General features: G+C 39.9%; 1 protein-coding gene across 1 annotated transcript in view; it reads left to right on the plus strand.

Annotated features, from left to right (window-relative positions):
- Nucleotides 1-16,347, plus strand: part of BMPR1B (bone morphogenetic protein receptor type 1B) — a 231,757-nt gene that overhangs the window by 133,160 nt on the left and 82,250 nt on the right. The gene's annotated exons all lie outside the window — the stretch shown is intronic.

Consider the following 16,347-nt stretch of genomic DNA (forward strand, 5'->3'; position numbering starts at 1 on the left):
GAACCTGATTTTACTGGAGTTACAGCCGGGGTTAAAGCTCTGAGTGAAGCCATTTGAGACATTCAGAGGTACTGACTCAATTCTGGATGCCATTAGGATCACCAGACTTGTCAATGGTAAGACTTGAATGCCCTTCCTCAAGGGTATTTAAAATAAATAAAACCTCTCTGAATTATCTTCTTGTGTAAAACTGAAAAACAAAAAATATTTTCCCAGCCCTTGCCACTGTATGCATGGATAACTGTGGCTCACATAACTTTTTAAAACACTTTAGGAACAAAATAACCCCTAAGCATCTAAGTCCTACAGGCTTCATTTGTATCAGGCTCAGCAATGCGTTTTTATTTGACTGTATTGTGAGATAATGTCTGTAAGGCAGCCCCAATGTAATAAAATGTGCTGATTTCATAGGAGATTGCAAATGACAAGCTCTGTGTCAAATTTAGCTGCTCTTTGGAGATAAAAATGGAAGCACAGAAAACTAAGAGCCCACTATAATTGAACAGCTTTCTGAACTGTTGCATTTTATACACATAATGTTAGCTTTCTGAGGTGAGGGCCAAAATAAATGTTCGGAGCTCACTCTCAGTCCTGTGGTGCAGCAGAGATTGACATGTGTTCAGGGTTGCATCATGGACACTGGAAAAACCCCGCTCACCACTGGGAGGAATGCGCTTGGCACCGAGCCAGACGCACAGCGTGGAGGCATTCACCTAATTAGTGTTTTAACAGCTGCTCAAGGTTTGTTTCAATGGGAAGAAAATTATTGAGCACAATTTTATGTAATTAGTAGAGCATAAAACACGTGGTGTGTCTAATTAAATGTTTAAAACTATTGACATTACGTAGCTACTGTTGAGGTAAATGAAGTGGAAAATCGTTATGATTTTTTCGGTTGGTAAATTACTCCACAATATGCTCAAAGGCTCATTTGATAAGATGAACTCAATCCTAATGCAGAATGATGAGCACCAGGGCCTTTTCACACCCCACAGGTATGTGGAGGTCTCACCAATTTAAGTGGAGGAACTGGCTGGCATTTCAGGGCTTTCAAGTCCTGCCAGCATGCGCTCCACTCTTCAGAGCACACTCTGTTGAATGCAAGTATGTCCCGCTGCTTTGGTTCACAGCTCCTTTATCCAAAGGGTGACAAACTGTGCATTGTAGAGCTGAAGTCCTCGCTTTCTGATCCCAAAACAATAAAGCCATTGAGTAACGATCCAGCAGGCACTTTAGAAAAGAAGAGGAGCTTGGCATTGCAAGCAAATTTGCTTATTAAACTTGTTGTATTTCACAGTTTGCATTGTTGAAGTATTTAGACTTTGTTTTGCAGTTCTCAAGATAGATATGGGAGTGAAATTATATATCATGCAACATCACTAGTGGGATTAATTTAAATCCAGTTGCACTACAGGTGCTTCATTCTATGCTTGTAGCACCCCCTTCTCATATTTATTTACAGGAGTATTGAACAGTGTTGACAGTAAAACCCAAACTTCTGAGATTCATTTTTCCCCCATTTGAGTCAATACAGTTTTTACCTAACAGATATTTAATGACATGGTTTGTCATGTAAAGCCCCTTTTTTTTTCTATTTCAAATGCAATAGAGAAGAAATAGCACAAAGACACGAGTGGGGTTTAATTGCAGATGTGACGCTCAAATCCAGCAAAGACAACAGAAAAACACAGAATTTACACTGGGATAACCAAGGATTCATTCACCCTTTTGTATTGAGTTGCTTAGCTCTACAAGCTAAGTTTATCATTCTATAAAATACTTAAGCTGTCAATATAACTATAAAATGAGCATATGCATAGTGGAAAGGTAAGCATTCCCTAGAAGAAATTCTATCTGGCAGAAAAAAAAAAAAAAAAAAAAGAGTGGTTGCCTCTTCTTGCTTCCATAGCTTTGCATCTCATTGTTCATTTGTTTTTATGGCCTCCAGGAAACCATGAAGTAAGGTTAAGCTGTGATTACAAGTTTGCATAAGATGTGCTAGCACTGAAAGATGTGCTAGCACTGCCTGCCCTGAAAGGCAGCAGATCACTCTTCTGAGGAGGGGAAGTTGAAGGTGTCATTCCTCAGTGTGTTTCCTCTAACAATTGGACAAAATCCTGAGGCCCCACACATTAGTGATTCCTCTTTATGACACAGCTTCAAGTCCACAGACTGAGGGCAGGTACAATTTTGAACCTTCTAGAAGGAGCAGGAAGTTCTGCTAAAAGTGATATGGGATTTATACAAGGAAGGGCAAACGGCAGTAGCTCTTCCATCTCCAGGGCCACCACCAGCCAGCTGTGCAAGTGCTGAGACAGACTGGACACAGCCCTGCCTGTGGTAATGGCTCACACTGCATAGATCCAAAGCCAAAAGTTTTATTTCTGGGATACTCTGGTATTCTCTGGACTCCCCAGAAAAATAGATTGCAATTAGGTACTGCTGCTGAGCCTTCCTACTTGCATTATTTTACTGCTGGAGGTTACCCTACCCAGGAGCTTGAAAGAGAGGATTCTTATGTGGGGAGAGAGAGTAGGAGTCAAGCTCCTATGAGCAATACCTGCTTCCTAGAAAATTAAAACTTTTATCTGTTATCTATCAGTAACTGGAATTCTCATTGTTCTGGACCTGTTGTCCTAAAACCTCTCTGGTACGACATGAGAGGTGATCTACATTTTCCTGACGTACCTCAAAACACAGTAAGAAATCTGTCTTTTGTTTTGAGGAGCCTTTTCAACCTTAAATGACTTTTTCTGCTGTGTAAATTTAGTGACATAAATTTTAAAAGTGTTCTGGGAACTTCGTGAAGAGCAGGAGTGGTCATACTTCACAAAGCCGTGGGAAAGAGGGATCTGGAGAAGGCTGTTGTGTTTTTTCAGTGTGGGGTTTTTGGAGGGCTGTAGCAGCATCAGGGCTGTATGAGGCTGTGGGACTTCAGCTGTGAGCTGAAAGAGTTAATTTTCAAGTTCATCATGAGCTGTGTTTACTGATCCTTTCTTATTCCTTTGTGATAATTGGCACCTCAGATTCTCTGCTAATTAATTGGGCTGCAAGGGGCAGGTGGCGCCATTCTATTTTGATAATCCCTGTCAGCAATGTCTGTATAATCTCTTTGTTTAATTAAAATGAATTTGTAATAGGGGTGCATGAACTTGCAACAGTTTGGGGTTTTTTTTCCCTTCTCTTCCTTTCTCTTTCTCTCCCTCTCTCTTTCTCCCCCTCTCTGCCTCCTCCCTCCTGGCTGTGCTTTGCTTCACTTCAGTGGGCGTTCACTGCTGGGGGCAGTTCTGCACTTGTGGAACCACCACAGTCCGTGTGCTATTGTCACTCTGAGGCTCTTTGGAAATGTCTTACCTCATTAACACTCCCCAAGACAGAAGCCATTTATCTTGAAATGCCTTTATTTTTTTCCACTCCTTTAAAACAAAGAACATATCTGTAAAGACATTTCAAAACTTTTTTCTACTTTAAAAACAGTTCAGAAGGTGCATTGAGGATTAAAATAATTTTAGTTAAAACCAAAACATTTAACCATTGAAACACATTACTGTAATTCTTTATCCATTCATTGCTCGTTTATCTCCACGGCCCTGACAAAAATTTCAAGCAAGCAAACAAAATCCAATGCCAAAAGCATTGTTTATCTTAAGTCAGTTCAGGCAATATGAGCAAGGGTCAACTTTTTAACACTCTCTGACTGAGGACAGATTTCAGAATGAAGAGCTGGAAGTTGAAATTTATGCTATAACATAGACAGTTTCAATGTATGTTTTATTATGATTATTTGAATGTTTTCATGCCAACTGCAAATACAGAAGTGGATTGCAAGCCTCGTCCTTGAGGAGGCTGCATGGCTTTGAAGGTCTCCTCCTTCTCCAAGTGCCTCCCTGGTGTTTTGTCTAGTTTCTCTTCACATTCCAGGGCACTGGACAGAAAGTCACAGGAGCCAGAACAAAACACAGGATTTGTTTTACAAACATTTTCAAGGGATACAAAGGTGAAGGATAGATGATGAAGGCTTCTTGTGCCCTGGAGGACTTTTCAAATCAAGTGCTCATCTCATAGTCCAGTGGCCTGACAGCTCACTTTCCTCTTGTGCCTACACAGGAGGCAAGCTAGAGCCTAGCAGAAATCAGAATCCCAATTCTGGCAAAAATTTAACTACTGATAGGTTGCTGAAGGAGTCTGTCAAACTTCTGTAGTAATATGAATGCACACAATTCCCTAGAATCTAAAAGGGGGGGGGGGGGGGAAAGATGTTTTATAGTAGTTTAATTATATTATTATTCCTTCTGTGTTCAGATGAGGTCACTCAGGAACTGACAGTGGCGCTCGTGGCTCCTTTACGTTTATTTGAAAAGGGTGGCACAAAAGATCACTTCTTCAGTGGCATTTATCTCAGCATTTCCACAGATCCCCAGGATCCCCACATTTTTTCCCCTGCTATAGTGATGTGGTTACTTGCATTGTGTGCTGAAGCCACACATCCAGCTCATTTTCCTGTGGTGTGTTTACTAGTGCCACAGATAGGTGTGAGTATCCCTGTTGTACATCCAGAGAGCTTGGAAACTGTGAGATGCCAGCAATGTGTTTCATCCTTTCCTCCCCATTCCAAGTGTCCCTGAGGTTCTTCCTTTCTTCCTACTGAAAATGCTGCTGGTGGTTCAGTGTGAATAGTTAATGTCACACAACACTCAAGGCATCTGTTTGGGATCCACACACCCAAGAAGTCAGCTCACATACAGGAGATGAGGTCCTGATATTACAGTGAAGAATGTGTTAGAAAGTTTCATTTGAAAGATTTCTTTTTAATAGATGTCAGTGAAATAGCATTTTCAATGGTAAATTGAAGAATAAGATGGCAAACCTGTCAACATTCCCCTGCAGTGCCCTGAATGGATGCCCAGAGCTGTCAGCATTTGTAACCTCATCATAAGCCTCACAGTCCTTGCTCTTTGTCAAATATTCCTACTGTCCACACCCAAATGGTCACAGCAAACTGTTTTAATGCAGTAAAGAAAAAAAAAGTTTCTAATCCTCATTGAATTAGGGAGAAGTTTGAAAACTCAGACTGGCAGGGGGGAAAAAAATCAAGACATTCTTTTGTTCAAATTATTTGTGGTTTTAGGAGATTATCTAAAGTTAATGGCTTTTATTATTAAAACAGACTGAAAACATAAAATGAACACAGCCATAAGCTGTCTTGCTGCTATTTGCCCCTTTGCCATATGGGTGCTCTGCAATGCCTATGTGGTGAGGGAGAGGAAATTGCAGTTCTCTTTCCTGACATTGGATGAGCATCATACTAGGAAGGACTTCTGCAACACAGTGAAAAGTAATCCCCAAACTTTTCAGAAACTGGAAATGCATCCAAGGGTTTGCCTGTATGATAGGCATTCTTAGAATTTTCTCTTATAAATTGTATCTTTAAGGTACAAGACTGAAGATGTTTAAAGCAGAAAAATATCTCCATGTACAGTAGCAGGGAAAAAAAAAAAGAAGCTGAAATCCTGAAAAGCTCAGGAGGTCCAAAGGAATCTTTCCTCTAACTTGTCATTAAACATAACAACTGGGGATCAGCTGAGCAGCACCTAGCCCTTACAGATGGTGTCTATTGCAAGTATGACTCCAGTGCCTTTCCTTTTCTTGGTAATTAAGATGCTGTTGTGTAAAGGGGTAACTTCAAAGTTGTATCTGGGCCCTCCACTCTTCTGGCTTATTAGCACATTTCCTGGAATAGTGATAGCTTCAAGGTTTTGCTGAGCTCTGTTTGTTTGTGAGTCAAAATGAAAACAATGGGAGAGTTAAAACAACTTCTGAGACATGTGAAGGGCTTTCTTATTTGGGGAGTTAATTGGATTTCTGTCCTCCTGGCTTTAGGTGAAGGATTCCCAGGTATTTCCATTAATTTCATGGTTTCTGTAAAAATGTCTCCAGGCTGTGACTAGTATGGATATGGGGTGTTAATTAACAGGCTCACAATTCAAGCTATGGTACTGAGTTTTAGAGAGATGTGTGTAATATATACAAACCATAATAATTGATGTGGCTCTGGCAGTGTCTCTAGTCCTCTTGAGTCTCAGGTTTCATGGTTTAGTTCAGATCCTTTTGGTTCCAGACCTAGTTACTGCTAGATTGCCACAGAAAAGTATGGACATATTTGCTCCATATTACTCTATAATCTAGAGGTAGAAACTCCTAAAATGCAGCATTTAATCTATGAAAATCCAACTCTGAATGTGAATCATCTTATATAGGAATTTCTGTCCAAGTTTTAGTGTGGCAAGAACTCCCAAAGTGATCCTTCTCCCTCTGCTGAGCATCAGCAATAGCAGAATAGCAATTCAATTGTGAAGGCTGTTTTGGAATCTTTGAAAGGATTGCATGCATGCTAGAAACTGAATAAAAATCACTCATGCCACAGAGGATGACATGCCTTCTGAGAACATGGAATTCTGCATCTGAAACGTGATTCTCTTCTTGCTCAGATGCCTTGAAATGCTAAGACCATTTCTTTGTTTTATAGGTGTTTGCTGCAGAGACTCCAGCTTTGCTGATGTAAAAGCAAGCAGCTCATGCTGTCAAAAGGTCCCATTTAATTGAACTACTTGTGTCTCCTATGTAGATTGTGAATCATAATTTTTAAATTGAGGCTCATAATGTACAAAGGGATGCTGTGAATCATCCAAAACTTTTTTAGGAAGCAGTTTTTCCTCTCGCCATCTAGAACATGGGTATGAAAGAAATTCTGGTTTTTCCTGCCTTGTAAATTCAGCAGTTCAGAGGAATAAATGTAACAGCTGGATATCATACAGGAGATCAGTAGCTGAACAAGTGATAGTGTAAAAAAGACTGAGCAGTAGCAAAGAGTCATACAGTTGTATAGGGAATGAAGAAGCTGCATTGAACATTCTACAAATCACTTTAGAACAATAAAAACTGATAACTTCTCCATTTACTAACAAAGTTATATGTCACAGATACTGACCCTAACTGATGAACATTAGGTAGCCAGTAAATGTGACAAATCACGTTGTACATTATTAATTTAGATTATTTCTTTTCCACTCCACAGCCAAACAATTATTATTTGGAGCAGGCAAATACAGTGGCATTGTAGGTACTGTAGACAAGAAACAATGTTCTTAAACAATGTTCTTACCAGAATGAATCCATTTGGGCAATTGTTGCAGAGATTTCTACTGTAGAAACTCCACTTTTTGTTGCAAGATTGTCTTTGACCATTTGCATGTTAACATTCCTTTATACATGGTGTCCACTGCCAGCCTCAGACTTATATTTTCAGGCAAGGCCAGTATTTCATGTTGATTTTTGCTTGTGTTGACTCTTGATAGGATTTAGATGTGAAAGCTCATGCCTTTTTGAATATCTGTGAGGATATCGAGTTGAGTCTCTAATACTGCTAGCTATTGACTTTTATTTATTTGTCATCTTTTTTTAAGGTTTAAGACCTTTTTTAAGGTCTGACTGTCCTAAAGTCTTCCTGGAGATTTAAACTGTTTAAGGTATTGTTAGGTGGTTTCCATGAATTTATCATTACCTGTTTCAGTAATGTTTTTGGAGAAAAAAATACCAAAACTCCTCAAAGTTGTCAAGGCCTTTATGTGTCCATTTATCAAGAATTAGGATCAAGATTACCAAGTTAATGAGTCAAGGTGCTCAATTATGCAACATAGGAGCTTTTCAACAAGAACTACACCTTTTGGACTTTGGCTCATGGAGTAATAAGTATCTGAAACTGCCAAGGTTTTAAAATTTTTGTCCTAAGAGTTGTTTAGTAAACTTTTTTGGTTTTTTTCCTGCTATAGGCAGGCTGTCAGCACCAAAATGTAATCTGGAAATTAAATACCCTTTGTTGCAGTAAAATTTTTAAACATTTTGGTGACAATGTTTTAATACTTGGACTCCTATTTTTAAATACTGCTTTTTAAAAGGTAAACAATTGCCTCTAAGGAAACATAGAAATAACATCTTTATTTGGTAACAGTTCTGAGAAACAGCACTTATTCATTGTGCCTGACTTTAACAAGTTAAACATTTATTTATTCATTCATTATTTTAGTTAGTTAAAAGCAGGATTAGTTACTTCTGGGAGCTTATTGTATATATTAGTGAGCTTATTGTATATATTAGTGTTATTGTAGGATTATCCTCTGTGCAATATTTGGCTGGGATTTGAGGTCACAAACACTCTGGCCATTGAGAGTGACCACATTTGGCCAGTGGATGGCTGATCTTTCACAGTGGGACACCACTGCAGGGCCTCTTCCCTAGGCAGCTCTTTCTGTTCCTTTGAGATAGCTCTCTGCTTGCCCCTAGCTTTGAGACAATATTTGCATCCTGTGCAAATGAATTCGTTGCATCCATGCATAAAGCACCATCTCAGTCTGTCATTTTAATAATTGTCACATATCAGCCCTGAAGCAAAATACTGTTACTGGTTTCACAGCCTTTTAGTTACTGGAGAAGAACTTGGGATATTCAAACAGCTCCGTGCCATTTTGTCAGTTTTGTGTTATAAACTCGTCCAAACACAGAGCTGTGAAGGAAGCAGGTGGCACCACCTTCTCTACAACAGGCTGTGTCCTAGCAGGGTTAGAGGGCTTTTCAACCCTACACCAATGATAAATACCTCGCTCAGATCCTCCTTTGCAAAGGTATTTGTGAGTATGGCTGGATAGCTCTGGAGAACAAGAAAGAAGAGATGGGACTAAGCTGTTGATGTCATGTTACTGCAGCCACTGAAGAGGCTCATGGTAACTGCTCCATCTATCTGGGGAAAACCCCTTGCAGAGGTTTTAAAGAGACCAGGATCAGCTGTAAGGTGATATGTTAAAAGGACTACCAAAACCACCCACAGAAACTTGAAGCACGGAGGAGGTAATCACTGGAGACAGAAAATGCAGACGGCACAGCCACGGTATTGATTTGTTTTTCCTGGAATTACAAACTCATTCCTCACTTAAAATTGGTGATCAGCAGGGGCTGAGTCATTCAGTTCTTTATCTAGACCCCAGTTTTCTCTCTCCTGGAAGTCCATGTGCTCGTGGGTAGGCCACATGTGCTGGTGAACTGTGGTCCCTTCCCTGCCATGTTCTCTTCTGGTGGGCTCTCAGAGAGATGTGCATCCATCCTCTTTCTGCAGACAGAATTTCTCCCCATCGTGGCAGAGAGGAGTCAATTGCATAAATACCATGACTTTTGGGCATTTCTGCATGAAGGTGAGGCCTGCTGTGGCCAAAAAAAAGCACTAGCACCTCTGGTTCAGGTTGGTTGGTGGCTGAAGCAGTTTTCTGGATCTCTGCAGAGGAACTGCCTAATTGAACAAGAGAGGAAAAAAAGAAAAGCTGGCATTGGAAAAAGCTGTCTTTCATCATGATCAATCTGGCAAACACTTCCCCATGCCAGGATTACAAAGGAAATAAGAAATTTTTTAATTACATGCCATGGTATTTATATGTGAGTAGATGTTAGTAAAGCTGGTCAGACCTTAGCAAATGCTTGTAGAGATTTGGTGTATGATCACCAATAAATATGTAAACTGAGTCAAGATCATAAGGGTCTGTCAACTTTAGCAGACTGCTCATCTAATGTTACACATAAGAAAGAAAATTGGTAATAAAATTGTTATTATTGGCATCCTAGCTTGTATTTGGGGCTTGCAGCACTGAAAATTGTTAGTTTGCCTGATAGGCATCATAGATACTAACACTGAGCTCCCTTACAGTGAGGAACTGCAGATCCATAGATTGATAAAGTAGAATACAGACAGATGCTTGCTGCTGGAACAGATGTGCTATTCTTAATCCATTACTGCTTATCTGCTGATGATTACTGCTTGAAGAGAGGTGGGAGGACTGCTGAGTGCTCCTCATCTGCTTTGGTGTAAGCTCACATATCTTGCTTTAAGCTGCTGTTGAAGGCTGTTTAAACTAAGCCCAGCTGACTTGTCTGTGAAATAGGTGGAGGTCTCAGGCAGTTCACTCTAGTTTTGTAACTAGTGATAACTTTTCAGAAGAGAGAAATCGATGTGATGGCTTTCTGTGTGACTTGAAAAGTAGCAAAATGCACCTTGAAAAAGTTTCCTACCAGGTCAGGCTCAAGAAGATTGGAAGGGACATAGTAGCTAATGCTTGTATATGGAAAACCACCATTGACTTAAACCCCGCACGCCTTCCCAGTTCATAAGTCTTTTTAAAAGTTATTTTAATCAGCACTTAGCATTCCTAAAACCTGGAGCTGGTTAAAAATGTACTGTATTTTCTATGTGCTTGCTTTTGCTAGCAGCATTTACCAAGTATGCAGATCTGTATAGCAGCTTCCTCTGTTATTTGTGCTGCAGCTCCATAGAAGTAGAGAAGCAGCGTCCTGGCAACTCAGAAAATAGTGAAGTTAAACAAAACCAATGATTTAAATGTATTCCTAGATTTCAAACAGAGTGTTTCTTTAACACAGATCTGATTTTTGAGCTGTGTGCAGGGCATGCATTTCAAGAGATGCCAGAAATATCTGCTTATGGGAGGCTGTGTGATACTGTGGCCAGTGTTTGCAAGAAAAAAATGTAAGCACTTTAAAGATAAAATATTATGTGATACCTTAAAAAGCCCAGGGTGTTTAACTTGTATTGTTGCGTGTTTAAGTTAATGGAGGTAAGAAAACATTGCTAATTGGCGTGATAAATCAGTGGAACTGACCATCTTTACATAAAGTTCATGTTTCCTGCAGTTCTACTTCTACATTCTACCCAATGATTTAAAAAACAATAAACACATGAACATTTTAGGAACAAGATTGGACTATTTATTAAATAGTCCTTGAGCACACTGTTTCAGCTGTAAAAGTAGCTCAGAATTGCTTCTGCAGGTTTCTTTCTTGCTTTAAGGTTGGGGCATTATGCTCTTGTATTGTGTAGCCTGCCTGCATGAGTTGCTGCAAAGTTCATTATACTGCTAAGGCTGTCAGTGGTATTTATGGATGTTCATGTGCAGTGAACCCTTGAACCTGAGCAAGTCATCTGAGCGTTGCTTGTAGTTAGAGTTGTGTTTATGCTTAACATTGGTAGCAGTATTTAATTGCTCCCTAGGAAAAATAATTGCAATTTGAACTCAGTTGAGTAGTAGACAAGGGATTGCAAAAATGCCAGGCCCACAGGAAGGATTGTCCTTCTTACACAAGTATTAATTGTTGGACTTCTGTTTTCAATGCCCGTTTCCAGAGTTTGGGAATGAATGTGGAGGAAGTATATTGCTCAAACTGTGCCATGTCCCACTCCCATTAAAATTAGCAATGGCAAAACCTGTGTTATGGAATTAATCCTATTTCAAAAATATTTTCCAGGCATTTTTCATGTCAGCTGCAAACAGGAGAAAGGGTGATGATGCCATTTTGCAATAGAGAAGAGTGGAGCTCTCGCCTTAGACTCATCTGAAGAATTTCTCATTCAAAGTACTGCAATGTTATCCCTGCTAAAGTTGCAGTTCTCATAACCCAGTATCAGATGGGAAAATCCCACGTAATGCCTGGAATGCCAGCAGGACTGTTATGGTCCTGAGGCGGGTGGAGCTGTACCCGTCCTCAGAGCTGCATTTTAGCGCTCTCCTGCCCCTGTGAAGGGAGTTTATATTTCTGTAACTCTAGTGGGGATTCCTTTGGCTTGACACAATCCTGGGAATGTCTTTCAAACCATGTACATACACAGAACAGATGGCTTTCATGGGAAGCAGGAACTACTGTTCAACATGTAAGAATTCTCTTTTTTTTCCATTTCTTGGTAGCTTTCTAACTTGAAATAATCCTTCCATAGATACTGTGTAGTGGGAACAGTATCTTGATTCTCTCCTCCATCCCTCCCTTATTTTCATTTTCCTGTCAAGCTCAAGGAAAAACATTTTTCACATATTCTAAGGGTAGACGTGTTTTTGGAGTTTTTTTGAGTTTTAAATTCAGTTTCTACTGAATTTTAGCATTTGTAATGAAAGCTAAATTACTGAAGCTAAGCCTTAGTGGGGAACTTAACAATACAGTGTACTGTTCCTGTCCTCTCAGGCATCAGTGCCATCTGACCAAAACTCAGGAATGTACTTATTGACAGATATGTAGTGGCATATGGAAAATAATATTTAGAATTTCATGCTTTTTGCTTGCAATTTGATTAAATATGAACGCTTTGTGGTACCATATAGCAACGTTAGTGAGTGATACATTGTGAAAGAATATAATATGAAGTGACCACATAAGATAATTAAAGATCTTGTTGAATTTAATTTTCATGCTCTTGCACTTAGGAGCTTGTCACCATAAATGGACAGTTAATAAATTGTCTGCCCCCTGCCAACATTGACTCACTAAATGGCTCTACCTTCTTTTAATGATGAGTTTATTTTTCATATCTTGTGGCCTTCTATAACATGAGTCTTTTTGGGTACAGAATAGCAATAAATAGACCTACTTTTGCTTTTGTTAGGAGGGGGTACACTCCTCTGCACTTATCAGTCTGGCAGAGTTTCTCATAGATTTTCTTAACATTTCTCTAACTTGCTAAAATAAGTAAGAAAAAGTAACAAGATAATAGAAAAAAAGAAAATGTCTAAAATTTGGTGTGTAGGTAACTTTTTTAGTAAAAGTATTTGACCTTGAAAACATTTCCCAGTTACTACCAAGACAAAGAACAGAAGCTGTAGGTTAATATTCAGCTGCCTCTACAATAATGAATTACTACCTAAAATTAAACAGAAAAAATAAGTGTAGTCTGTTGTAATTCTTTAATTGAAAATGTATCATCATGGAATTGTTACTTGGATACCACTTGAATTCTTATTGAAATGTGCTTCCTTTCATTAGCAGGTCGATTTATTTGATGATATTGCAGAATTGCAGGTTAATTTTCATCTACTATCCTTGTGTCATATTGATACTGTCCAGCTACATGTTTTAAAAAAGCACGTGACTTCTAGTGTCTAGTTTTTATTTTCCATCTGAATATTTGCAAGTGCTGGGATTAACATACAATCTACAGCCAGGGAACTAAATTAGCACAATTTAGGGAGGTGAATCCAGGGAATATATCAAAAATAGATCAGCCAAAATGAATGAAAAGCATGGTCAAACTGAACCTAGATATGAGGAACTTATTCTCTTAGACCTAAGTGAATGTAATAGGAATTGAGAGCATAAAACTTGTAACATCTGTCTGAATGACTTCTCTTGAAGAGAGTGGGAAATTGTTGAAGAAAAGCAGCTGCTGTCGTGTAAGATTTGGGAGTCTCCCATCAATTTCCAGCTTTCATCAGAGTATGAGAATTCCCACAGCTCGGTGATGGTTTAAGGTCATTGAGAGACAGTGATGACACCAGAGTTGCTTCCCATGTAGGTGTTGCTGAATCATCCCAGCCAAACAAAAGTTATCAGCACTACACTTTAGCCTCTGTCTTGGCTGGATGCTTTGGCTGAGGTGGCTGGAGTTGTATTGGAGGCAGGAAAAAAGAATTTTCAATGTGTTTGGATATTTGTTCTGTGGATGGAGCTGGAGCCTGCAGGCCAGGGCAGTGCCCAGATGGGGCCCTGCAGCAGAGAAGGCGGTGGCAAGACTTGCAGGCTTTCAGTGCATGGGGATTTGCAACCAATTCTATCATAAATAAGATGCTGTGATTATGTAGAAAGTCCTAATCAGTGAAGTCTCAGACATCAGAAATTTCCTCAAGGGTCAATACACAGGTTGTGCTGTTAGTATTTGCTCCCTTCTGCCCTGAGATATGGGTACAATTTTCAGTTAAAAACCTCTGAACTGCCATAGCAACTCAGACTGCAAACAGCCTATGCTGTGTGCTCTTAAGGGAGTAGGTTTTTGCACGACAAATTCTCTATAACCCTTAAAAACTGTACTTAATGCTTATTCAGAGTACTAGCAGGGCAATCATAAAAAGTAACACATTTATGGCTCAGATAAGACGAACTGTGCTTTGATCCCGAAAAGTTCTAGGGTAGTGCTCTGATGCTCAGCTTCATTCTTCCTGACAGCATGAGATATCCAGCATTCCCCCTCAGCCCTTGCTCTTTCTCCTGTGACCCTCAGCAAGGGAGCAGCAGTCACTGCTGCCTTGGGTGTGGAACGTGCCCACCAGGGGCCTGGTTTGTGATTACCAGCTAATTTTACATAGGCCACCCTAGAAGCTGTTGGAGAAATAAATCACTGCAGAGCTGTCCTGGATTTGAGCCACTGAAAGGCCTATAAAAATATTTGTTACCCAGATACCTGAGCTGGCCAGCCTTTTCTACAGAACTTAAACTGTCTTAACATTTTGCTTTGCATGTTTTGGGTGGTTTTAGTCAGGCAGGTTGAAAAAGTATTTTTTGGCAGCTGGAGCAGGAAATGTGCATTTGCCATTTAAGTGCATGTAAATAGGGCAAAATCCTATTAAACTGCTATTGATGAGACAGCATGCAGTGAAATGAGAACTGACCATTTTGATACAAGTAGTTGATGCTACAGAGGTTTCTCTAAAGCAGCCTAAAAATTGTTCTCATCTCCTCTTAGAGCTGTTTAGGATGTCCCAGCTTTTCTTGCTCCCAGTGCCTCACTCACCTCTGCTTAGCACCCAAGGCTTCTCTGGGGAGGTCCCTCCCCTTGGAAATGCCTTCAGAACACCCACAGCATGGCTTGTATGATCTGATAGAAGGAATATCTATAAAACAGTCAGGCCCCTTTTTATCTGTTTTTTTGTTTCACACTGTCCATTCTCCTTGGGGAGGTTTGTCCCCTGTTCTGGGAGTGGCACCGATGTCTGAGCAGCCAGCCTGCTCATGGAGCCTCTCCCTGAGAACACAGCACCTCTGCAGTGAGTACTTCCCAGGCTAGCAGAGAGAGGAACTTTGGGCATTTAAGCAGAATGATTTACAGGTAGAGGAGCTTGCTTAGCTCATGGTTTGTTTTACATGCAAAAGAAATCAGGGATTACACTTCTAATGTGGTTTCTTAGCTGTAGAGAGAAAGAGCAAAGAGCTGCTGCATCTCTGGATTTGTTCCAGCCCCTTGGATGGGGTTGAGTTTTGGCTCCCCTGCACCCTCCTCTGTGAGGAGGGGTTTGGGTGACTTTTTTTTTCCTTTTTTGTTTTTTCCCCCCCAGAGATTGCTTAAGCAGCCAATCCTTGTTCCACTCACCCTGGTGAAGGAAATCCTGTATGAACTGGAAAGTGTTAGAAAGGATTTAATGAGATTATCATGAACTCTTACTTCACAAAAAAAAATCCTAAGCCTTCAAGCAGCTGTGCTCTGTAACTGAGGACAGGTGAAGGAATAGGAAGGGCTAAAGAAGCTGTCTGCTTATTTCAAGAGGCAAAGCCAAAGGTTTTTTTTAATGTCTTAATATGCATTTTGGCTAAAAAAACAACCCCAAAAAAGCAAGGAAACAATATGCTTCTCCAAAAAGAGGGATATTGTAGAAGTCTAGTGTCATCAAATTTAGATTTACTTTTGATAATATTGCAGAAGTGATACTGAAATTACTATTTGAAAATTCTGTGGGCCAGTGAACTATGCAAGCTCCTTTTTGCCTTCAAGATCATCATATCAGTCAGAAGTGCCTCAGTCATGTGGTATCCACATCACATTAGGGACTGCTTTGAGGTTTGACTTGTCTTGTGCTGTAATACACAATTCAGTAGCAATGGAGTGAAATTTGATTTGCTTTGAGTATCTTTTCTTTGTTTTGTTTTTGTTTTGAGTGATTTTTTCTTATCAAGTGCTTGCGATAAATGTGTAAATAACGCTAAGAATTATGTTGCTGCCAAGTCCTGCTTGCTGGGCTCTTGATGACATTAAAGTCACCAAATGCATTTACTTTCCACATGTTTGGTTGGCTTCTGTGGTCTCTGTGTACCTGTAATGATAACTTCTATGAATAGTGGCTGTATGCAATGGAGGTAACCTCCCTGGAGAGCTGGGTACCTGAGACAAGTGTGCCACTGTGGTTCCTTAGGGTGACCTGCTTTGCAGTGAAACTTACAGAGCAATGTAGTTGTACACACAGGAACAAGTTTTTCTTAGAAAGGAAAGGTATTTCAACTGGAAATTGGTAATGAGTAAAGAGGTATGGGGGAAAAAAAATACCTTCAACAAGCATTAGAGTAGGATTTATTTTGGCAGATGCCTATCTTGAATGTATAGGATACTTTCCAAATCCATCAGACATGCTTTTGGGCTGGGAGTGGGGTTAATAAATCTATGTCGTTGTCCATTTATTGCTTGGGAGAATAGCTTGGAGGCTGAGATCCAAACTGTGCTGAAAGAAACTTCTGAAATATGAAATTATGTACTGATAAGATACTGTA

This window comes from Serinus canaria, chromosome 4, assembly GCF_022539315.1.
Source record: "Serinus canaria isolate serCan28SL12 chromosome 4, serCan2020, whole genome shotgun sequence".
In the NCBI taxonomy this organism is placed as follows: Eukaryota; Metazoa; Chordata; class Aves; order Passeriformes; family Fringillidae; genus Serinus; species Serinus canaria.